Raw genomic sequence first — 26178 nt, forward strand, 5'->3', positions numbered from 1 at the left:
CCCCATTCCCCCACCCCCTTCACCCTTGCGGAGGATTCAGTGGTAGGGTTAGCTCCCTGCCTAGCCTTTTCTTTTACAAGTAAATGCTAGTCAATGCATTTCCATGTGAAAGACATATTAGGACATAGATTTTCTTTTTCTTTTCTCTGTCTTTCTTTTTTAACCATTTTCATATTAAAGAAAGGGCTACATAGCTTTTCTAGAATATCATTTGTGTGCTCGCCAATTTCAGCTTTTTCATTCATTTAATTTTCTCCAGTATTATCCAAGAGAGAGACCCAGGGATTTATAAATGAGGAACTGAAGCTCATGGGTTACGTGATTCCAAGGGGCCCAGCTTGTAGCTAGCACTAGAGTGTGGGAACTCAGCACCGCCCCCCAGGTCCAATTTCTAGTACAAAGAATCCCAGGAGAGGGAGCATCTGACTTCAAAGACCCTTGTTCCTTCCTGGAGACCCCGAGATTCTGGGGATGAGTAATACTGATATGTGCAGGTGGGCTCCGCCACCCTTTACACCTGGCTTTACTGTGGGAGTCTCTGACATTGTCTGTGGAGTAATGGGCCCTAAAATTTCCAACCATTTTCAGGCCTCACACCCCAACCCCAGTTTTTGTTCACTGATGAATCCCAGGGAAGAGTGGAAGAAAAGGAGGAATAATTGTTTTTTCCAACAATTAAGTTGAAGTCAAACATAGTTTGTTTTTATTTTGGGAAGTATTACAGGGAAAACATCTTCTCAGTTGTTTTTCTACCAAGAGAGCATGAAGATATTAGGTTGTTTCCAGCAATTAGTTGTGGAGTGTAGGGTGGGAAAGAGTTATTTGGTAGGTAGTGACTCTAAGCAAATGGAAACACATGAGCCCTGGGACTTCCCTTAAAGGATTTGAGCTGATCGTCCTGAGGAAAGAACTGCCTTAGGCTGTAAACCATATAGCCTTCAGTGAAGTTATGAACTAGAGTGACTTTCTCTATCACTTTGCCTCTGGTGTCCTTGGGGTCAGGAGGCCAGGCTTTAGAGCAGATCGCCCTTCTTATGCCAGCTTTGCCTCTTACCTGCAAGTCATCATCTGCTCTCAGCCTTACTTTGTTCATCTGTGAAATGGAAATGACATGAGTACCTTATGCGGCCTGCATGATAATGAGAAACCTACCCGCGATACATGTGGTAGATCTGCAGTAAACTGTGGCTGTACAGAAAGCTGTCACTCTTCTGAACACTCTTGCCTGCTGCTTTGATCCTTGCTTCACATATATTCCTGTTTCTTCCTTCCATCAAAGCCCCACTGTCCTAGCCCAGCACTCTCTACCCTGCATTATGGCATGGTTTGTTCATAGAGTATTAAAGATGTTTGCTTCACAGCGGGGTTTCTTTTAATTTAATTTTTTTTTTTAATTTAAAGGCTTGGTGGAGACAAAATATTGTGAAACTGATCTCTCTTCCTGAGTCATTGTGCAATGCTTTTGAAGGAAGGGAGTGTGCTAACAGATCTGAGCAGCTTCCGTGGAGCCTTGGAATAGCATCTTGGCTAAGAGTTAACATAGAAGATGGGAGCCAGACTGCCTGCAGTTTCTAGATTACCAGAAAGCAGCAGACTAGCCTTGGATGAGATAGCCCCTCTGCTGACTGTGGCATCTGTGGTGATGTTTAGAGCAGTGTTTTATGTTAGAAAGAGCTATGACAGTGGTCACAAGGCCACTGTAGCATTTCTAGTGGGCAAGAAGTCACTGTTTCTGTGCCACCTTGTGGAGAACAGGAGTTCTCCTGGAAAGGGCTAAGGATGCTTAGCTGTTTCACTGCTCTGGAGAGCGGTGATCTAAGTATGAGCAGTGGCTTAGCTGTGCTTAGCTTGACTCTTAGTGACTAATCTTTGGTGGAGGGATTAAAATCCTCTGGCCACTATTAGTTATAACTGTAATACATAATATGACCACCGAATTTAGAACGTAATGGCACACCATGCAATGATCATTATAGAACAGTTTCATTATAAACAGGTACTTTATAATTTTTTATACTTGTAAAATTATCTTTGTTTTTGAGACTAGGTTTCATGTGGTATAGGATAACCTAGGCTAGCTTTTAGCTCAAGGTAGCTGAAAATGGCCTGGAATTCTTGATTCTCCTGCCTCTATTTCCTTAGTATTGAGGTTACAGAGGTGTACCATGCCCATCAAAAGATCGTGTTTTATATAATGCACTTAAAAATTCACTTTATTCACAAAATCATTATAAATTGTCTCAGAAATTGTAATTGTTCTAGAAATGGTGCTAGAAAGTGTTAAACTCTCAGAGCACAAGTGTTCTATTAGTATGTAAACCCTCAGAGCACAACTGTTCTATTAGTATGTAAACCCTCAGAGCACACATGTTCTATTAGTATGTAAACCCTCAGAGCACACGTGTTATATTAGTATGTAAACCCTCAGAGCACAACTGTTCTATTAGTATGTAAACCCTCAGAGCACAACTGTTCTATTAGTATGTAAACCCTCAGAGCACACGTGTTCTATTAGTATGTAAACCCTCAAAGCACAAGTGTTCTATTAGTATGTAAACCCTCAAAGCACAAGTGTTCTATTAGTATGTAAACCCTCAGAGCACACGTGTTCTATTAGTATGTAAACCCTCAGAGCACAAGTGTTCTATTAGTATGTAAACCCTCAGAGCACAAGTGTTCTATTAGTATGTAAACCCTCAGAGCACACGTGTTATATTAGTATGTAAACCCTCAGAGCACACGTGTTCTATTAGTATGTAAACCCTCAGAGCACACGTGTTTTATTAGTATGTAAACCCTCAGAGCACACGTGTTCTATTAGTATGTAAACCCTCAGAGCACACGTGTTCTATTAGTATGTAAACCCTCAGAGCACACGTGTTCTATTAGTATGTAAACCCTCAGAGCACAACTGTTCTATTAGTATGTAAACCCTCAGAGCACACGTGTTCTATTAGTATGTAAACCCTCAGAGCACAAGTGTTCTATTAGTATGTAAACCCTCAGAGCACACGTGTTCTATTAGTATGTAAACCCTCAAAGCACAAGTGTTCTATTAGTATGTAAACCCTCAAAGCACAAGTGTTCTATTAGTATGTAAACCCTCAGAGCACACGTGTTCTATTAGTATGTAAACCCTCAGAGCACACGTGTTCTATTAGTATGTAAACCCTCAGAGCACAAGTGTTCTATTAGTATGTAAACCCTCAGAGCACACGTGTTATATTAGTATGTAAACCCTCAGAGCACACGTGTTCTATTAGTATGTAAACCCTCAGAGCACACGTGTTTTATTAGTATGTAAACCCTCAGAGCACACGTGTTCTATTAGTATGTAAACCCTCAGAGCACACGTGTTCTATTAGTATGTAAACCCTCAGAGCACACGTGTTCTATTAGTATGTAAACCCTCAGAGCACAACTGTTCTATTAGTATGTAAACCCTCAGAGCACACGTGTTCTATTAGTATGTAAACCCTCAGAGCACAAGTGTTCTATTAGTATGTAAACCCTCAGAGCACAAGTGTTCTATTAGTATGTAAACCCTCAGAGCACACGTGTTCTATTAGTATGTAAACCCTCAGAGCACAAGTGTTCTATTAGTATGTAAACCCTCAGAGCACACGTGTTCTATTAGTATGTAAACCCTCAGAGCACAAGTGTTCTATTAGTATGTAAACCCTCAGAGCACACGTGTTCTATTAGTATGTAAACCCTCAGAGCACACGTGTTCTATTAGTATGTAAACCCTCAGAGCACACGTGTTTTATTAGTATGTAAACCCTCAGAGCACACGTGTTCTATTAGTATGTAAACCCTCAGAGCACACGTGTTCTATTAGTATGTAAACCCTCAGAGCACACGTGTTCTATTAGTATGTAAACCCTCAGAGCACACGTGTTCTATTAGTATGTGAACCCTCAGAGCACACGTGTTATATTAGTATGTAAGAAGAGAAAGCTTAAAACAAGGACCAGGTGATGGAGGAGCAAATCATTGAATCAGCATTATTTTGTTTTCAGGAGCTTAATATTGTCTGCTCTTTTAAGCAGATTTTTAAAGGAGTGTGTGTGTGTGTGTGTGTGTGTGTGTGTGTGTGTGAGAGAGAGAGAGACAGAGAGAGAGAGAGAGAGAGAGAGAGAGAGAGAGAGAGAGAGAGAGAGAAGAGGAACTAAAAGATAAAGTCCTAAGCATTAGTGGCTCCAGTTCTTGCCACATGAACTATTGTGAAACTGTTCTCTTCTGAGTCATTACTTTCTGCTCCTACCAACGCTACATTTTTATCCTTTTATAGTTTTGCATGTTGGCATTTGGCCCTGGTTGATACAAGCTTCTCGTTTTTACTTGAATAGTTATTTTTCATGAGTCACTTTTGGTGGGAAGATCAAGTCTTTCATGTGTTGTATAGGGTGAAAGATGGTGGACTTGTCAGGAAAGTGAGAGAGATTTAGAGGTCTGTAAAAGTTCTAATAGAAACCCTGGCTACTTTGGTGCCTGCAGAGACTGGGGTTGTTTTATAGTCTCTAATGTTTGACATAATCGTTCTAAGGTGTCCTCATTCTTCAAACATGTTTTATTTGTGTTGACTTTATTTCTGGTAAAGTGGCTCAGTGGTTAAAGGCACTTACTCGACAGCTAGCCCGGTGACCTGAGTTTGATCCCTAGGATCTAACATGGTGGAAATACAGAGAACCCACAAAGTCTCCACATGGATGCCATATCATGTACTCCCCACAAACACAAAGAAAGGCTTAATTTTTTAAATTAAAAATTAATGTCTTTTGAGGGGGACTGAAGTGAGGGCTTTGGGCACACCAAGCACACTCTACTGCTGGGCTACACTGGCAGCCTCCATAGCAGCAGGGTCAACATAACTACTGTGGTTTGAAGACTAGTGGAAACATTATTGATGAATAAGAATCTGAAATAAAGAGGTGGAGAGAAAGCAAGAGAGAGGGAGGGGACATTAACTCTAGTAAATTCCTAAACAGGACAAAAGGAGAAATATTGAAACTTTGGGAAGAGCATCAGTAACCAGTAAGTACCCTGAGCCTCATATGTCTCATAGCTGTGAGTTCTGGACCCCAGTTCAACCAGAATGGATAGAAAAATGTGGGGAAAAAAATAACATCTGTTCTGATCTCATATAGATGGGCTGTTCTCTAAACTGTACGCGCACGTATCTCATATTAGGTATCACAAATGATCACATAGTAGGGATGGTTCATACTGTGAGGAAGGGTTGTAATTCAAACACTTTCTGGTTTTGTATGAGTGACTTGAGCATCTGTAGACTTTGTATTGTCAGGGTACCATGGAACCTATGCCCCTCTGTGATCATGGAGGAGCAACTAACCTGTCTTCAAGGGAAAATAAATGGGGGTATGTACATGAAAGGCAAACACACTCACACCGTTCTCCTGGCCAACATCATATGATAACATGGAATTCTGCACTTTTTAGGGACCAATCGTGTATGAGGTGCTGTGTGGAGTTCAGAATAGTAAATAGTAAATTCTGAAAAATAGTCCAAACAAGTTCAAAGAACCTGGGTTATTCACATGAAACAAGTTAGTTTGTTAGTGGAGTTCTGGAGTGAAAATGAATGCAGACAAGAGGAAATAAGAAAAGGGAAAGGAGAGGCTACAGTAGCCCAGCTGTTGGGCTCCCTGCCTGTTAACAGAGGCAGGAGCTAGCATGGGAGACATGCAGGGGTGGAGCCAAAGACTCCAAATAGAGGCCAGTGTGGGAACCCAGAAAATGGATGAAAAGATTTTGATTCCATTACATCCAATAAGATGACTGATCTCTGAAAGAATTTTTAGGAAATAGTCTGTGGCAGCAGATGTGGGGTGACTCTACTATCCAGAAATGGGAGTACCAATGGGTAGAAATGGGAGCTGATGAGCAGAGAACACTGTATGAATGAGTGAATGAGCTGATGATGGACATGTGAAGACAGGAAGGAAAGGAGAGAGATGAAAGACGTTACTTGCAGGGTCTGTTACTATGTGACTGTGATGTCCATGTCATCAACTCCCTGGTAACTGATAACATCTGTCCTCTAAGACCCTAGGCCAGTAGTAGAGCGCTCATGAAACAGAATGCCCTGCCCTGCAAAATGAGCTATGCTCAGTCCCTGTTGGCAGCACTCAGTGGTGTATAGCATCCACCCTTCCTTCGTTGAGGTGGTTATTCTCCCACATCTAGTTTATTTCTTGATTTTAATGTACATCTTTTGGTCTGGTCAATCATTGCTACATATATCTTTAATGCAGTAATTTATAGCCAGGTACATGTGAGAAATATTTTTCATTTACTATTTGATGATGCTGGAGACCTTACACATACTAAACCACGTATTGTACCTCTGAGCAACACCCCAAGCACCCACTTCCAACTAAGCTGCTGAAATAAATTGCTCTGTGGAACAGCCTACCCTGAAGGCTGCTTTGAAGTGAAGGAGCCTTGCTGGCCCATTAAGATGGCAGGAACAAAGGAGTCCTTTAGGTTTGAGCCTGGCCCTTCAGGCCTTGGACCTTTTCCTCATTTCCCCCACCCACCCCTTCCTCCTGAAAGACAGCTACCAGAAGATTTGTCTCTTTGATTGTTGCTCATGAGGAGGCTTCATCTGAAGAAGTCAGCATAGGTAGGGAGAAATTAGGAGGGAGTTGCGTCCCCTTGCTTTGCTTTGCCTTCTACTATCAATGAAGCATGCAGGTCACAAGATCTAAATAGTCATCTGTCACATGGCCAACTTCATATACCATAAGCCTGAACATATAAAGTATGTAGGGGCTCAGATGGCACTGTAAATCTTTGTCATTTTATAACTTTGCCATTCAGTTCCTTCCTTCCAGTCTATTCAGATTTATTCAGCCACTGATATAAGCAATTCAGAATACTTTTATGACTCTAGCAACACCCACCCCCTTCCCAGTTTCCCTTCAGTTCCTTTAATCCTCACTCTTCGGAACCACTGAACTGATTTCTGACTAAATTTGCCTGCCTGGGCATTTTTCATAGACGTGCAAGCATAGAATGTGTTGTCTTTGTGTCCAGTTAACCTCACCTAGTTTGTTATCTTTAAGGTTTATTCATATTGTAGTATGTATGACAACTTCATTCTTTTTTATTACTAAATAATATTCTACTGTGTAGTTATACCATGTTTCACTAATTATCATTTGAGAACCATGTGGATTTTGTTCCTCTTGACTGTTACTGTTATTTGCATATATGTTTTTCTGTGAACACGTTTTCATATCTCTTGAGTAAGTACCTTAGAGTGGAGCTTCTGTGCTGTATTTACACTTGAGGAAATTCCAAAATATTTCTGAGAGGGCACAATGCTTTGTTTTTAAATTGTGTGACCCATTCTCTTTACACCAAAAGGGATGGGGATTGGTCTAACTTGTTTTCTTACAGTACAGAAATTATGTAAGTTAACTAAAACAGAGCTACAATGGAAGCTTTTATTTGGTGTGTGTGTGTGTGTGTGTGTGTGTGTGTGTGTGTGTGTGTAAATATCCACAAAAGTCAAAAGAGGGCATTGGAGCCCTTGGAGTTAAGAGTTATAAACAGTTGTGAGCCATCCAACATGGGAACTGAACTCTGGTCCTCTAGACAAGCAGTAAGCATTTGTAACTACTTGAGCCATGTTTCTAATCCCAACACCTCTATTTTGAGCTTCTAGAAGAGGAAAAAAAAAGTTAGTTAATGTAATTATCTTTGGGCAACCTCAAGATAATTGTCAGGGTTTTTTGTTAGTTTTGTTTTGTTGGTTGTTTGCTATCGCTGAAGAAAGGCCAGGAATCTTTGTTCCCTGAGTGAGAATCAAAGTAATGCTAGTACTTGGGGCGCTAGAGAGATGGCTGAGCAGTTGGTTAGTTAAGATCATCGGCTGTTCTTCTAGAGGTCATGGGTTCAACTCCTTGCACCTAATATGGTGGCTAACCACTGCCTATTATAGGATCTGTTGTCCTCTTCTGGTGTGCAGATACATATGTAGACAAAGCACCATGCTCATAAAAAAATAAAAAGTTATCCTTGGAGGGGTGAACTAACCTTAAAGGGGAAAAAGGACTGCTAATTGGCTGTACAGTGGTGTCTTGGTAGACTCCGAACCCTTTACAACATCCACTCACCACCTGATACCCTAGCCAGGGTTTTGTTCGCTGTGAAAAACACCATGACTGTAAACAACTTAGGGAGGAAAAGGTCTATTCTGCCATAACTCTCTATCACAGTCTTCATAAAGGGAGGCTAGGGCAGGAACTCAAGGCAGGAATCAGGAGGCAGGAACTGATGCTGAGGTCATGGGAGGATGCTGCTTACTAACTTAGTCCTCGCGCCTTGCACAGTATGCTTTCTTATAGCAACCAGCACCAGGGTGGCACTGCCACAATGAGCTGACTCTTAACCACATCAATTAGGAAAATGCACCACAGCTTGCCTACAAGCCAGTCTTACAATGTCATTTTTTTTCAATTGGGGCTCCCTCTTCCAAAATTACTCTAGCTTTTGTCAAGAAGACATAAAACTACCCAGTAGACCTGCCAAACAGTGTAAGACGTTTCACCAAATAGAAATATGCCTATCAAGATGCCAAGTTAAGGTCCTGTGCTGGTTGAATACAGTGTTCATGGGTTCTTTTCCCCTAGTATCCTATATTTCTATTACTGTGAAGCTGTCTGAGGTACCATCTCTTCTCTGTGGCATAACTCAGGAAGTGACAATGGACCCAAAAGAAAGTGAGAGGGAGCATGTATGAGCAAGTACTGAGGAGACTGCAGGGGCCTTGTTCTGCACGCCATTCTTCAGCCAGTGTGTAAAGACTGCTTGATTCCAGGCAGGTTTGACCCTGGGTAGATTACCACACTTACCATGGAGGGTCTGTATTTGGGTTGTGAAAAAAATAGGGCAACAGTATCTTTTACTTGGCAGTGGTCCATTGTACGATTCATGTTATGAGCTGGTGTATTTAATCCTAAGTAGCCTGACACAAGGCTTTCTCTAGTGGTTGCTTGATTCAAAACAGAGCAGACCCATTCTTTGGCAATATCCCCAAGTAACATAATTTAGCTTGACTCACGATCTTATGATGGATACATTCCTGAATTCTGTTTAGTTGGGAAGACAACCTCTTCCTCTTGGCTGGGACTTCATCACTGATACATAAATTTAAACCTGGGGTTGGACATGAGGGGGACTCTCAAGATGAAACGGAGCCCATGAAACCCTAGGCATATAGTAAATGAAGAATCTGGGTCTCTCTTGTGGCTTATCCAAGTTACCACAACAGAAGAAAACAAAAGTAGAAATGAGGCAGCCAAGATTTTTACTCAGAGGTGACAGCAAAGGGACTTCGTGTGCATGTAAAGGACATCCTGTAAAAAGTGTCTTCCCCAGCTCATTGGTGCTGCAGCACTGTGCTTACAGTTCAGTCCTGATTGCAGTCTTTTTCTTCTTTCTCTAGTTGGGTTCATAAGAATTTGTCAAGCTAGCCGGGCGTGGTGGCGCATGCCTTTAGTCCTGCACTCGGGAGGCAGAGGCAGGCAGATTTCTGAGTTTGAGGCCAGCTTGGTCTACAAAGTGAGTTCCAGGACAGCCAGGGCTACACAGAGAAACCCTGTCTCAAAAAACCAAAAGAAAAAAAAAAAAGAGAGAGAGAGAGAGAAATTTGGCAAGCTAACCGGTATTTTATGTCATTTGCTCATTTTAAAGGAGAAGCAGGGATGTCTCCCTGGCGAGTCCCTAGAGGTCATTGTGTACTAGAAATGGCTTAGCTGAGATACAAGGCAATCTTAATAAACTAATGCATGTGAAAATGTGTTACTGAGTTCTCCAGGCTGAGCCCAGGCCACCATTAGGAGCAATGGTACACCTTTAAGAAGATGGCCTTTCTCTTTCTTTCTCGATTCCACTCAGACCTTAGGGTTTAGACACATGGGAAAGGCAGGCAATTCTACCTACCCTTGACTCTGTGTTCCTTTTAGAAGCTTCTGCAAGAAGGTTAGATAATAACATTCTAGCATGCAGAGGACTTATTTGCTATCTTAGATGTGCTGAGATCTGACATAAACTAGTGGAGCTTTGAGAAAAATGGCCCTGTTGTAGTCTTCTTCTCCTTTTTTCTTTCTTCCTTTTCTTTTTTGTACTATAGTGAAAGACTTGAGGATGGGTGTCTTATACAGAAAGAGATTAATGTTGTGTATAGTTCTCTAAGTCTGAAGTTGATTGCTTTCTTGCTTGTAGAGTTTAGAGGTGGCATAGGGTTTCTATTATATGAGCAGAACATGCATGCATATGCCTGCCCCTTCTGGTCTTTTTAAAACTTTCAGGAGTCAGTACTGTCCTGCCCTGCTCTTGCCCCCTGCCATTAGATTAACTACCTCTAATCAGCTCCTAGGACACCTAACCACCAGTCAAATGATTTTTTTTTTTTTTTGGTTTTGCAAGACAGAGTTTCTCTGTATAGCTCTGGCTGTCCTGGAACTCACTCTGTAGACCAGGCTGGCCTCAAACTCAGAAATCTGCCTGCCTCTGCCTCTGCCTCCCAAGTGCTGGGATTAAAGGCGTGCACCACCACCGCCCGGCAGATGATTTCTTACATCATCATACCTCATCATGGGTATGAGGTATGTTTCTATACAGGAATTTTAGGAGAGATACTTTGACCATATATAAACATTTTGCAAATTGCATCCCACCTGCGCTTTCCCTTTCCCTCCTTCAAGCTCTCTTAGTAAGGAAAGCTGTCTGGTTTTACATCTAAATCTATCCATGAGAGAATGCCAGGTTCTGTGTGTCCTGACTCTTACACATGGGCATGTTTGCACATGGAGGACTTGCGATGGGGCATATTCAACTTCATAGCATACAGGACAAATGCCTTGTCAGCTTTATAGCAGGCTGACTGACAGAGAAAGCCTGTTGGCACCTTTCAGATACTTTTTGTTTGTTTGGTTTTGATATATAAGGTCTTACATAGTACAAGCAGGCTTCAGCCTTACTATGGAGCTCAGTCTGGGATTGCAGGCTTATGCCACCACTCACAGCTTGGGATCCTTCAAAGTCTAAGACAAGGAGAGGTTTTTCTACCCACACAGAAGAGCTACTCTGTCCTGAGTCAGGCAGAATACCTCCTTAGAGTGTAGAAAATCACCAAGTATGGTGATGAACAGAGTGGGAACTGAGATTACTTCATCTTGGGGTGAGCAGATGGACACAATTGTGAAACAGAGGGGGTCCAAGATGAAAGGCTTCCAGTGGATGGACCTGTCCAGCAAAGGCAAATGTTGTTTGTTTGTCATCATTGGTTCTTAGGGCCTGGGCTAGTGCTAATTCACCCCAGTGAAGGCCAGTCTCAGGAAAGCTGTGTAGACGGCTGGAATAGTAGGTCCCATGCCTGTGGCAGGAGAAGAGAAGGCTTGCCCATCATTCCTGGCAGCCATCTATTTCCTCTGCCTCCTCAGCCCACCCAAGCTCATTAGAGAAAAAAAATTCTTCACAATTACCAGAAGCCCAGGCCTATTCCAACAGGAGGCTTATTCAGTACCAGCAGACAAGATCATAGCTTGACTAACAGGAGGCATGGGACATCCTAAATTAGCTGATCGAGGTAAACTGAGAACATTCTTAAATTAAAATTACTCAGTTGATAGAGAAAATAGTAAAATGACTGCAGATGGGAACACAAACAGATCATCCATCATCTAGCCTAATGGGCTTTTCTTTCAAAGGTTTGGGCTTGGGGTTATTCTAAACTTAGGGCCTTCCATGGACCTGAAGTTTTCTATGGCTGGGCCTACCGATCCCTCTACCACAAAGAAAACATGATGCCTCTAGCAAACTACAGTTTTATGTAGAACTACACATATTTATGTAACTCAGTCAAAAGAATTTAAAAGTCTCCAATTTTGTGAACTTGCTGTAACAGAACAAAAGATCCATACCGATGAGATATGCCATCCCCTACATCTGGAACAGTCGAGGATGCAATCTTTATTGGCAGTGATGTTCAGCAATGCTCACTGAAGAAGGCTTGGTCCTGTTCAACGACAGAGAGATACTGTGGCTATCATGAAGTAGGAGCCAGCTGAACATCTCCTTAATGGAGAGTCTAAGATGTGCCATTCATACCTCCTTTTAAGTTAGCAAGAATGGGGTCCTGGTAGACATGTTTCTAGTCCTTTCCTTATAAGATAGGGAACTCTTTAAAAAAATTTTTTTTAATTTCTCTCAAATCCTTTGTGTGTGTGTGTGTGTGTGTGTGTGTGTGTGTGTATGTGTATACATACACAAATACATGTGCACAGGGAACCCTGGAGGCCAGAAGGGAGCAACAGATTACTTAATTCTTTGGAGCTGGAGTGAGAGGTAGTTGAGCCATCTAGTGTAGTGTGGGTGCTGGGAACTAAACCCAGTTCTCTTCAAGTACAGCACGTGCTCTCAACCACCAAGCCATCTCTTCTGGCCTTTCTATCCCTTTTCTTATAAAGGACTCTAATTAACACAGTTGTGGTCCATTTTCTACATAAGTTTGCCTTGCTTAGATAACTGTACTCTTCTTCATCTGCTCCAACATGTGACAGGACATTCTTCAAGGCAGGGTTACAAACATCTGCAGCCTAGGAATCAGTGAGTTCCCCAGGGAGGGTGTTAAATCCAGAGTCTGCTGATCTGTTTCCTGTCTTTGTTATGGTTTCTTCACCGTAACTGGATATCCTTCCGAGCTCCAGCAAGCTGGTACTATGTGCAGCTGTGTCAGCAGGCCAAGGACTGCTGGCTTTGGAGGCCACATTCCCATTTACATAGCCAGCTTCCAGAACTCCATTATACCTATTTGTTTACAGGGTAAGCTGCTCCCTGTCTGCAGATCTGTAGGCCTCTCCATGTCATTCACAAGGTTCTGTGTAATCTAATTAAGATGAAATAAGAGGGAGAGTGGTTACCTAGCTGCACAGGACTCTGCCAAGACAAAACCTCACAGGAATGCAAACAAATCACCATCCTAACAAATAGCTATGAAAACACTTCAGGAAAGTAGCAAAATCTCTAAGACTATGAAGCTGGGAAGCCCTAGCTGAAGCTGTGGAGCTAGGGAATGTGGGTATGTGGCTGTGCCTGTCTAGCTTTGTGCTACCACTTATATGGTGCTTTTGCTTTGAGGACAGATAGCCCTCCAAACAGCTTTTGATCCACATGTGCTGTCTCCCCAGATGCAGAGCAGCAAGGAGTCCCTGTTGCCTGAGGTCCACAACTTAGCACACTGCTCTTTATTGGAGGAGAAAATGCACTTTTTGGAAACCTTGCAAATGACATTGACTATTCACAGAAACACAGCATCCACTGCCAGTGGGTTTCTAGTAAGCTTTTAGAGTGTTTTACCCAAAGTGGGTTTGTGAACATCTTGCACAGAGGTGTTGAAGAGGCTCCATAGAGGGTAAAGAGCAAGCTTTGTATAACTCTGAAGTCACTCTTGTTGACCTGGCACAGAAGAGATAGCCTACCAAATGTGTGCTTCTCTTGAGTACAAGATGGTACAGGGATTTTCTTTCCCCGCATCAAGTGGTTTATCTGTATAGCCCTGATTTATGACCTCAAGTCCCTCTTATGATTGGTCCCACCTCCTTGGTGCTTTCTGGCACCCATCTAGCAAGAGGTTTGGATTTTATATGAAGTTGGAAGAACTGATAAGTGTGCAGAACAAAAATTAACAGCATGTTGTATTGTTTAGACTCTTAAGAAGAGCATAATGCCAAAAACCGTTTCCAGTCTTCATTGAGAACTCCAGCTTGGTGGAGAAGTGCATGCCTATGAGCCTAGCACTTGGAAAGTGGAAGAAAGAGGAACAGGAGTTCAAGGCTAGTTTGGACTCTAAAACCTTATCTTAAAAAAAAAAAATAACCAGAGAAGGGAGGATCTCAAAGTAGGCACTGCTACAATACCGTCAGACTTTAATGCTGTCATTTATACCTCCCGAGAAATCAGATGGTTTTTCTGAATTTAGTTCCTATGTTCGGTGTAGAAATGTAGTAAAATGGTCCATATAATGAACTGCAAATAGGTTCTAAGCCAGCCAGGCTCCAGCCACGTGCTGTGTGTAGTACCAACATATGGTCTGATTTCACACTCTGTCTGAACTGTGCCTGATATGTTTAAGTGACACATCATTTAAAATATACTGTGCTGTCTCATGGAACTTTCTCCAAAATTGACCGTATACACAAGTTTCAACAGATACAAGAAAATTCAAATCAGATCACCTCAGATTAAAGATGGATTTTAACAACAGAAACAACAAAAAGCCAAACTCATGGAAACTAAACAACAGAATGAAAACTGTATCAAAGCAGAAATAAGAGAGAAATTAAAGACTTCCTATTTCTAGAATTCAGTGAATGCACAGCACACCCAAACTGATGTGACACAATGAAGGTGCTGTTGAGAGGAAGTTCATAGCACTAGATGCATTTATACAGACACTGGAGAGATCTAATACTAGCAACCTAACAGCACACCTGAAAGCTCTAGAACAAAAAGAAGCAAAAGGAATAGACATAAGGAAATGATCAAACTCAGGGCTAAAATCAATTAGGAACAAAAAGAATAATACAAAGGAAAAAAAAAAGCTGTTTCTTTGAGAAAATCAGTAACACAGACAAACTTTTATACAAACTAAAAGACACAGAATATCCAAATTAACAAAATCAGAAATGAAAAGGGGAATATAACAATGCATACCTAGGAACTCCAAAGAGTCATTAGGTCACACTTCAAAAACCTGTACTCCACAAAATTGAAAAATCTACACTAAATGGGCAATGTTCTTGGTAGATACCACTTGCCAAAGTTAAATCAAGATCAGATTAACAATTTAAACAGATAATCCCCAAGGAAATAGAAGCAGTTACTAAAAGTCTCCCAGCCAATAAACAAACAAACAATAAAAAAAAATTAAAAGCCCAGGGACAAACAGTCTTAGCACAATTCTACCAGACTTTCTTTCACAGAAGAGCTAATAGCAAAAATTATCATACAATACAAAAACAGAAGGAATCTTGCCGAATTTATTTTATGAGGCCAGTCACCCTGATACCCAAACCATACAAAGATTCAACAAAGAAAGAGACTTATAGACTGTTTCCCTCATGAATATTGATACAAAACTTCTCAATAAAATACTCACAACCTAAATTAAAAAAAAAAAAAAACAGTTCAAAAAGGTGATTCACCATCAAGTAGGCTCCATCCCAGAGATGCTGGAATGGTTCAACATAAGAAAATCTCTCAATGTAATCCACTATATAAACAAACAAAAATTACATGAACATCTTATTAGATACTGAAAAAACCTTTGACAAAATCCAACACCCCTTCATGATAAATGTCTTAGAGAGATCAGGGATACAAGGGACATCCATAAATATAAGGCAATGTATAGCAAGCCTATACTGGTCATCGAATTAAATGGAGAGAAACTCAAAGCAATTCCAGTAAAATCAGGAACAAGACAAGGCTTCCCTCTCTTTCTGTATCCATTCAATATAGTACTTGAAGTTCTACCTAGAGCAATAAAACAACTAAAGGAGATCAATGGACTACATATTGGAAAGGAAGAAGTCAAAGTATCATTATTTGTAGATGATATACTATTCATAAGTAATCCTCCAAATTCTATCAGGAAATTCCTACAGCTGATAAACACCTTCAGTGAAGTGTGGCTGGATACAAGATTAACTAAAAAAAAGAAAAATCAGAGAAACAATACACCTTATAATAGCCACAAATATCTTCATATCTGAAATATCTTGAGGTAACTAACCAAGCAAGTAAAAGACCTGTATGTCAATAACTTCAAGTTTTTGAATATAGAAATTGAGGAAGATATCAAAAGATAGAAAGATCTTTCACAGTCATGGATTGGTAGGATTAGCATAGTAAAAATGCCCATTCTACCAAAGGCAATCTACAGATTGAACACAATACCCACCAAGAGTTCCACACAATTTTTTACACACCTTAAAAGAGCAATACCCAACTTTACAGGGGGGGGGGGGAGAGAAACAGAGAGAAACAGAGAGAGAAACAGAGAAAATGAGAGAGAGAAACAGAGAAACAGAGAGAGAAACAGAAAGAGAAACAGAGAGAGAAACAGAGAGAAAGAAACACAGAGAAACAGAGAGAGAGAGAAATAGAAAGGGAGGGAGGGGAGGAGGGAGAGAGGGAGGGGCAGGCTAAAAACAATCTTGTAAAATAAAGAACTTCCAGAGGTATCATCATCCCTGATTTCAAGTAATACTATACTACAGAGCTGTAGTAATTAAAGCCATATGACATTGGCATAAAAATAGACAGGTTGATCAGTGAAGTTGAATCAAAGACCCAGCTGTAAATCTACATATCTGTGTACACCTGATTTTTGACAAAGAAATATACAATGGCAAAAAGAAAGCATCTTCAACAAGTGGTGCTTTTTTAACTAGATGTCTGCATGGAGAAGAATGCAAATGGATCCAGCTGTATCACCCTGCACAAAACTCAAGTCCAAATGGATCAAAGACCTCAACATAAAACCAGATACACTGAACCTGATAGAAGAGAAAGTGGGGAATAGTCTTAGACACATTGGCAGAGGAGACATCTTCCTGAACAGAAACAATAGTAGTGCAGGTACTAAGATGTACAATTAAATAATGGACCCTCATGAAGCCAAAAAGCTTCTGTAAGGTAAAAGACACCGTCAGTCGAACATAACAGCAGCCTACAGAATGGGAATCTGACAGAGGTCTAATATGCAAAACATATAAAGAATTCAAGAAACTAGATGTCATACACACAAACCAAATAATCCAATTTTAAAAAACATAGGATACAGACCTAAACAGAATCTTCAACAGAGGAATCTCAAATGGCTGAGAAACATTAAAAGAAAATGTTCAATATCCTTACCCATCAGGGTAGTGCAAATCAAAATGACTCTGAGATCCGTCTTATACCTGTCAGTATGTGGAAGACCAAAACCATAAGTGACAGCGCATGCTGGCAAGCAAGGGGGACACTCCTCCATTGCTGCTGGGAGTGCAGCCCAGTAAGTCCTATAGAATCAGAAATAGGAAAAACCCTCCCTGGAACCTGCTGTCCAGCTAGTTTATATAAACCAAAGGACTCCAGAATCTGTGTAAAACTATGCCCGAGAAAACTAAGGCAGAGAGCAGTACAGACAGATAGCTGATGTTGACTCCATCTTTTACATATGTATCTTTGATTGCACACACACACACACACACACACACACACGTACACACACATGTACACACATGACAGTGATGACAATAGCCATTGGTTAGTGTAAGTTTAAGCATTTTGTGGTATGTGACCTGATATCTCAGTTAATTCTTACTATAATCTTATAAAAGATGCTCTAATAGGGGAAGTGTTCCATTTGATTGGTGAAGAAACTGAGGTGTAAAGACCTCTATAAATTGTCTACAGGCCAATAGGGAGCAGAAAATAGAAACCAAGTCTGTCTGATTTTACAACCTAAACGTTTATTTACTTCAAATCAAAATATTCATCAGAACAGTAATTATTCAAAGTTTCTTCTAACAGTTCATAAGTAATCATTGATGCTAACAGTTTACTTAACACCTATTCTGCTTAATGCATGATCATGCAAACTCAGGACATTTAAAGGGACTTTGACTTTTTTCTCAAGCAACTTATAATCTATGTTGGAGATAATATCATTTTTAAAGAAGGTAAGAATAAGTTAGTATATAGCAAATAATTGGGTGTAGTACAAAATTATAAATTCTTAGGTGAGAAAAACTCAACATGGGTCACAGGATTAAGGTGACCTTCCCTCTATGATGTAATTGTTCTTTAACTAAAAGCCTATAGGCTCTCTGTTCCTCCCTGTTCCAGAGACAGCCACATCTTCCTGTGCAGTGCCAGCCTCATCCCGTAGACAAAATGGTGAAGGTAGGTGTGAACAGATTTGTCCGTATTGGGTGCCTGGTTACCAGGGCTGCCATCTGCTCTCCACTCAGCAAAGTGGAGATTGTTGCCATCAACGACCCCTTCATTGACCTAAACTACATGGTCTGCATGTTCCAGTATGACTCCACCCACGGCAAATTCAACAGCACAGTCAAGGCTGAGAATGGAAAGCTTGTCATCAATGGGAAGCCCATCACCATCTTCCAGGAGCAAGATGCCGCTAACATCAAATGGGGTGATGCTGGTGCTGAATATGTTGTGGAGTCAACTGGCATCTTCACCATCATAGAGAAGGCCAGGACCCACTTGAAGGGTGGGACCAAAAGGGTCATCATCTCCACCCCTTCTGCCGATGCTTCCATGTTTGTGATGGGTGTGAACCACGAGAAATATGACAACCCACTCAAGATTGTCAGCAATGCATTCTGCACCAACAGCTTAGTCTCCCTGACCAAGGTTATCTATGACAACTTTGGCATTGTGGAAGGGCTCATGACCACAGTCCATGCTATTACTGCCGCTCAGAAGACTGGATGGCCCCTCTAGAAAGCTGTGGCATGATGGCCATGGGGCTGCCCAGAACATCATCTCTGCATCCACTGGTACTTCGAAGGCTCTAGGCAAGGTCATCTGAGAGCTGAAACGGAAGCTCACTGGCATGGCCTTCCGTGTTCTTACCCCCAATGTATCCACTGTGGATCTGACATGCCACCTGGAGAAACCTGCCAAGTATGATGACATCAAGAAGGTGATAAAGCAGGCATCTAAGGGCCCAATGAAGGGCATCCTGGGCTATACTGAGGACCAGGTTGTCTCCTGTGACTTCAATAGCAGCTCCCACTCTTCCACCTTTGATGCTGGGGCTGGCATTGCTCTCAATGAGAAATTTGTAAAGCTCATTTCCTGGTGTGACAATTAATACGACTACAGCAACAGGGTGGTGGACCTCATGGCTTACATGGCCTCCAAGGAGTAAGAAACCCTGGACCACCCACCCCAGCAAGGACACTGAGAACAAGAGAGAGGCCCTCGGTTGCTGAGGAGTTCCTATCCCAACTCAGTCCCCAACACTGAGCATCTCCCTCACAGTTTCCATCCCAGAACCCCTTAATAACAGGAGGGGCCTAGAGAGCCCTCCCTATTCTCTTGAATACCATCAATAAAGTTTGCTGCACCCCCCAAAAAATAAAAAATAAAAATAGAAGCATATAAAACAGTGTAACACTTGGGTTGTACCTTGTACCCAAAAGGCACATGGTGTTGCTAAAATCTAGTTATAAGAAATACTATAACATTTGTTTTTAGAAGTTGCCTCCAAAAAAATCTACTCCATGTGGCATAGTTTTGCTCTTTGTTATGTGTTAATTTTGATTCTGAAGTTGAGTAGATCTAGAATCACCTAAGAGGCACAGCTCTGAACATGACAGTGATGGATAGATGAAGTACACTAACTGCTATGCTTTCATCACCACTGTGGACTGGGTCCCCTCAAATTGTGAGCAAAATATATTAAGTTGCTTCTTGGTGGGTATCTTGTTACAGCAGGAAAAGTGTGTGCATGTGTATAAAATATTGCAATTTGTATACAAATCTGTGAACACCATTTACTATCTTCCATGTGATTGTTTAAGATTCCAAGATGAGTGAGACATAGGCTGTGCTCTCAGAGCTTAGGTGAAGGTAAGAAGACATGAGAAGGATGAGGTGGGCAGGTGTGTGAAACACCAGTTAACAGTCAATGGCAATAGGCCAGAATATAGGTATCTGTATGCTTTGGAGAGATGGGGAAAAGCTGTTATAGCTAGGGGGAAGAGGGAAAATAAGCAGAATGGGAACACAGTTCAGAAAAAGAGCTGGGTACTAGACATACTACCAAGGCTTTGCCTGGACCAGTAGGAACAGTGCTTTCTCCTCACTTGTAGAAGAGAAGAAAAAAAAGATGCTTTTAAAAGAAGGTAAGTATCTTGTGCTTTAAAATTGAAAATTTAGAGTTACAGTTGAATTATTTCTCCCAAGAGTTGTTAGAGTTCCAACCACCACTACCAGTGGCTAGGTGATATCATTTGGAGGGGGAGAGAGAGTAGGTGTGTAGGTTTATGCATGTGGAGGTCAGGGAATAAACTTATCTGTCATTCCCTAGGTGTCATCCATCTTTTTCTCCTACTGGCTTGGAAATCAACTAGTAGATTATGCCACCTTGCCATTGCTGGGTTCTGCCTCCCCACAATGGGTTGTAAGCCTGGCTTTTTGTTTTGGGTCAGACTTAGGTCCTCATATTCACAAGGGAAGTACTTTATTGACTGAACTGTCAGGTAATGAGATTGGAATGAAGTCATGGGTATGATCGTGGATTTATATTTGTGGCCATACACATGTGGGAAGATAAAGCAAAGAACTGGGTGAACTGTGCCAAAGATTGCCACAAACCACCAAGGTTCACAGGCTCAGAAGTTCTCAATCCTGCCAATACCTTTTGAGTTATAGCTGCCATGACCACTGAGGGGTGGTTGACTTATGGTGCTTTTTCACTGCCAAGGATGTGAGTGGTACATTATATCATTTTATTATGGCTTTTGTTACAAATTCACCATAAGACCAGAAGTATGTACCCAGTTCTGGAAGCCAGAAGTACAACCTCCGTTTCACTCGTCCACATTCAAGAGTCAGCAGGGCTGATCTTTCTGGAAGCCTCAGGAAGAATCCATGTTTTGCCTCTGAGCACCTGGTGTCTGCTAGCATCCTCAGCTTCTAGCTTCTCACTACACTAGCTGCTGCTGAGGACCTACTGTCCTTCCCTCTGTGTTTGCTAGATGCCCCCTCTTTCTCTTCTCTCATAAGGACACTAGTTTGTCTGCTTAGGGCCCACCAGGTAACCCAGGATGATGCTCCATCTCACTATCCTTTGTTTTATGATATTTGCAGAGACACGTTCTCCAAATACATTTCCAGTTTCAGGGATTAGAGCTAATGTCTCTTCTAGCCTATCTCAGATATTCTGACACGTAAACTGAACTGGCCAATGGTCATCAAGATGATCCTGATATTAGTAGGAGCAGAAAACAGAGTGTGTACAAGAGTGAAAACTTAGGAGAGAGTATGACTAGTGAAAACTTAGGGGAGAATATGATATCTTTTGGGAATAGGTGAGGAAGAAGATGGAGTCAACAGCCACCTGAAAGAAGCAGATGCTGGAAGACAGTTGAAATGACTGAAAAGAAATCCTTATATTAGTTTCCTGATACCATAACAAAATCCCTATGAAGGAAGCTTTATAAGAAAAGTTCGTTTTGATTCAGTTTTCAGGCACAGGGACAAAAAGGGCTGTATCTGATGATCACCTTCTTCTTGCCGGGGCCTAAAGTAGCTCACAGTATCGCTTGGCTACAAACAGAGCACCTGTACCTGTGTGTGCCCTCTGGTCCTTTCCCTAGGAAGCTGCCAGTATTTAATTTTGGCAGCGCTACCAAGATAGCCAAGAATAAGGACAGGGTGTTGTCAAAAAGCCAAGAGAAGAGTTTTAAAAAAGATAGTCATTCTTTTAAAGGATCATGTTCTGTTTATTCTTCTGATAGTTTCATACATGTATGCAATATGTATAGAGTATTTCTTTTTTGTTTTCTTCTTTAATCTATTTACCTTTATGTTATGTGCATTTGTGTTTTACCTACATGTATGTCTGTATGAGAATATCAGATCTTGGAGTTACAGACAGTTATGAGTCACCATGTGGGTACTAGGATTTGAACTTGGGTCCTGTTAAAGAGTAGTCGTGCCCTTAACTACTGAGCCATCTCTCCAGCGCCATATACAATGTTTCTTGATCCTATACATCCCAGATTCCTAGGGTCACCAACATTTACCCTTTCACCATCACATTCTTTCTTTCTTTGTTATTATTATTATTTATTATTATTATTATTTGTAACCTGCTGAGTCCAATTGCCTACTGGAATGTTGATTGATTTTGTTGACTTTAAGAAAGCAGTATGCTCTTACTACCTTTTGTCTTTTGCACACAGTTACACAAGTAAGTCATGTTACAGTTGTGCTCCACTAGCACAGCAATTAGGGTACTAGACTATGGATCTCTGTGTTCCCACCTCCCTGGCTTTCAGTTTGGAAATTCCAAATTACATTTATTCCATGATGTTGGCAAAGTGGCTAGAGAAGATTGCTACACACACACATACATACATACACACTATACATACATGTACACACACACACACACACACACACACACACGCATGAATGGGAGTTTTTACATATATATGTAAAGAAATAAAATACAGGAAAATAGTAATCTTTTTGACACAAAAGCTCTGACCCTGACTGACTCAAGAGAAAGACAAACTTTGTGGCTGCCACTTGGGTACTGAAAAGCATCAGAATTGCAGTCTCAGGACCTCTGCACCTCTGCACTTCTCCACAGGTACTTTGGATGCATATTTTCATGCCACTGTTCCCAGAATCAGATGCCCTCAGCAATCAAATTAAATCATATTACTATGTACTTTGATGGTTGGCTGCTTTTGAAAAAGGCTTTAAAACAAAACAAAACAAAAATGGTCTGACCTGTAAAAAACTCACCACTGTATCTTTTCTTTCCATGCAATTACATTCTTTGTGCATTTTGCTGTAGTAGAAAAAAATCCCATAGCTTTATATTTAGTAGAATACGAGAGTTTAACTTAGTTTTGCTTTTGCATATGCTGTGTATTACTAAAGAGTTCCAAAAACCAAAGCAGGTTCTCTTTGTGATAACATCAAGTGTATATAAAGGAGAAGAGGGCATTTTACATCCCACTTTTTACAGTGGCTCACTAAGAGCAGTCTAGGTGCTCAGCACACAGGGCCATGAACTGCTGTTTTTCTTGCAGTATCTCTGGTGGATCTGTTTTCTTGGTCTGGCAAAGAAGTCAGATTCTATTCAAGACACCCATGTGGGTGGCCTCAGCTTAGCATTTCCAGAAGGGCGGATCATACTGCTTTCTCTCCAGCCCCTGAGAACCAGAGGAGGGCCACGATGTTGGGGGTAGTGGTGGTAAAAGAGATGCCTAATTGGCTCTGATGAGCTCATACCCACAGCAGAGTCACTTTAACATAAGCAATTCTTTGATGGTACAACCATTTGACGTTCAGTTACATATAGAAAAGGTAAATTGTTGGTAACAAAGTCCAGGGAGAGCATGGATGCTTGTGCCATCTGCACAGCATAGTCTTTCATTGGAGGAGATTCAATTAATGAAATAGCTACAGAATAAATCACAATAGATTTAAAAAGGAATTCAATGTGTGACTGTCTCATTTAATGGACATATGGGGTGAAATCTCCAATTGCTCAAACCAAAAGGAACCTATCAGCAGAGAAGAAAAGCAGTATAAATTGCCAGGAACAATCATTAAGATGTTACTAAACACCCAAAGTCATATAAGTCAGCTTTCCAGGAGTATAACAAAATAAACTACAACAGCCAGCTTACAAAGAAGAAAGGTTCATTGTGGCTTACAGTTCCAAAGGTTTTGATTCATGCTCAGTTGACCCTGTTGTCTAGGGCCTGTGGTGAGACTATGGTGGAGCCCTTTTCTTACCTCATGATAGTCTAGAGGCAGAGAGATGTAGCGAGAGGGAAGAGAGGAGAAAGTGGAGTAGAGGGGGGAGTGGGAGAGAGGAAGTAAGTAATAGAGGAGATGGGGAGAGGAACAGTTTAATGGTTGCTTCAAAGAACAAATTGGGTAGTATTCCTTCTGTTTCTATTTTGTGGAATACTGTCAAGAGTATTGGTATTAGATCTTCTTTGAAGGTCTGACAGAATTCTGCACTAAACCCATCTGGTTGTGGGCTTTTTTGGGTTGGGAGATAATTAATGACTGCTTCTATTTCTTTAGGGGTTTTTGGATTGTTTAGATGGTTTATCTGATCCTGTTTTAACTTTAGAACGTGGTATGTTTCTAGAAAATGGTCCATTTCATCCAGATTTTCCAGCTAGTTGGGTTGAGTATAGGCTTTTGTAGTAGGATGTGATGATTTTTTGGATTTCTTCAGTTTCTGTTGTTATATCTCCCTTTTCATTTCTGATTTTGTTAATTTGTATACTCTCTCTGTGTGCTCTTGTTAGTCTGGCTAAGGGTTTATCTATCTTGTTATTTTCTCAAAGAACCAGCTTCTGGCTTCTTTGATTCTTTGTATAGTTCTTTTTGTTTCTACTTGGTTGATATAAGCCCTGAGTTTGATTATTTCCTGCCTTCTAGTCCTCTAAGGTCTATTTGCTTCTTTTTGTTCTAGAGCTTTGAGGTATGCTGTCAAGCTGCTAGTGTATGCTCTCTCCAGTTTCTTTTTGGAGGCATTCAGAGCTGTGAGTTTTCCTCTTAGCACTGTTTTCATTGTGTCCCATAACTGGGTATATTGTACCTTGATGTTCATTAAATTTTAAAAAGTCTTTAATTTCTTTCTTTATTTCTCCTTGACCAAGTTATAATTGAATAGAGCATTGTTCAGCATTCAAGTGTATGTGGGCTTTCTGTTGTTGTTTTGTTTTGTTTTTTGTTCTTTGTTCTTTGTTTTGTTTTTTGTTTTTTGTTTGTTTGTTTGTTTTTTTGGGTTTTTGTTTTTTGTTTTTTTGTTTTTTGTTTGTTTGTTTGTTTTTGCTATTGAAGACCAGCCTTAATTTGTAGAGATCTGATAGAAGGCATGGGATTATTTCAATCTTCATATATCTGTTGAGGTCTGGTTTGTGACCAATTATATGGTCAATTTTGGAGAAGGTACCATGAGGTGCTGAGAAGAAGGTATATTCTTTTGATTTAGGATGAAATGTTCTATAGATATCTGTTAAATCCATTTGGTCCATAACTTCTGTTGCTTTCACTGTGTCTCTGTTTAATTTGTGGTTCCATGATCTGTCCATTGATGAGAGTATAGTGTTGAAGTCTCACACTATTATTGCTTGAGATGCAATGTATGCTTTGAGCTTTAGTAAAGTTTCTTTTATGAGTGTGGGTGTCCTTGCATTTGGAACATAGATGTTTAGAAGTGAGAGTTCTTCTTGGTAGATTTTTCCTTTGATGAGTATGAAGTGTCCTTCCTTATCTTTTTTGATGACTTTTGGTTGAAAGTTGATTTTATTCCATATTAGAATGGCTACTCCAGATTGTTTCTTGGGACCATTTGCTTGGAGAATTGTTTTCCAGCACTTCACTCTGAGGTAGTGTTTGTCTTTGTCACCGAGATGCTTTTCCTGTATGCAGCAAAATGTTGGGTCCTGTTTACCTATCCAGTCTGATAGTCTATGTGTTTTTATTGGGGAATAGAATCCATTGATGTTAAGAGATATTAAGGAATAGTGATTGTTGCTTCCTGTTATTTTTTATGTTATTTTTATGTTTGTGTGGCTATCTTCATTTGGGTTGTTGAAAAAAGATTACTTTCTTGCTTTTCTAGGGTGTAGTTTCCCCCCTTGTATTGGCATTTTCTACCTGTTATCCTTTGTAGGGCTGTCTTTGTAGAAAAACTGTGGAAATTTGTCATGGAGTGTCTTTGTTTCTCCATCTATGATAATTTAGAGTTTTGCTGGGTACCTGGGCTGGCATTTGTGTTCTGTTAGGATCTGTATGAGATCTGCCCAGGATCTTCTAGATTTCAGAGTCTCTGGTGGGAAGTCTGGTGTAATTCTGATAGGTCTGCCTTTATATGTTACTTGACGTTTTTCCTTTCTACTTTTAATATTCTTTCTTTGTTTGTGGCATTTAGTGTTTGGCTCATTCTGTGATGGGAAGAATTTCTTTTCTGGTCAAGTCTATTTGGAGTTCTGTAGGCTTCTTGTATGTTCATGGGCATCTCTTTCTTTAGGTTAGGGAAGTTTTCTTCTATAATTTTGTTGAAGATATTTACTGGCCCTTTAAATTGGGAATAGTCACTCTCTTCTATTCCTATTGTCCTTAGGTTAGTTCTCATTTGTGTCCCAGATTTCCTGGATGTTTTAGGTTAGGAGCTTTTTGCATTTTGTATTTTCTTTGTTGTGTCAATGTTTTCTATAACATCTTCTGCATCTGAGATTCTCTCTTCTATCTCTTGTATTCTATTGGTGATGCTCATATCTGTGACTCCTGACATCTTTCATAGGTTTTCTATCTCCAGGGTTGTCTCTCTTTGTGATATTTTTTTTTTATTGT

General features: G+C 40.7%; 1 protein-coding gene and 1 pseudogene across 1 annotated transcript in view; both read left to right on the plus strand.

Moving 5' to 3' along the window:
• Window positions 1-26178, plus strand: part of Colec12 (collectin sub-family member 12) — a 170348-nt gene that overhangs the window by 23095 nt on the left and 121075 nt on the right. The window lies entirely within an intron of this gene.
• On the plus strand, window positions 17962-19183 carry Gm7497 (predicted gene 7497; annotated as a pseudogene).

This window comes from Mus musculus, chromosome 18 (assembly GCF_000001635.26).
Source record: "Mus musculus strain C57BL/6J chromosome 18, GRCm38.p6 C57BL/6J".
Taxonomy (NCBI): domain Eukaryota; kingdom Metazoa; phylum Chordata; class Mammalia; order Rodentia; family Muridae; genus Mus; species Mus musculus.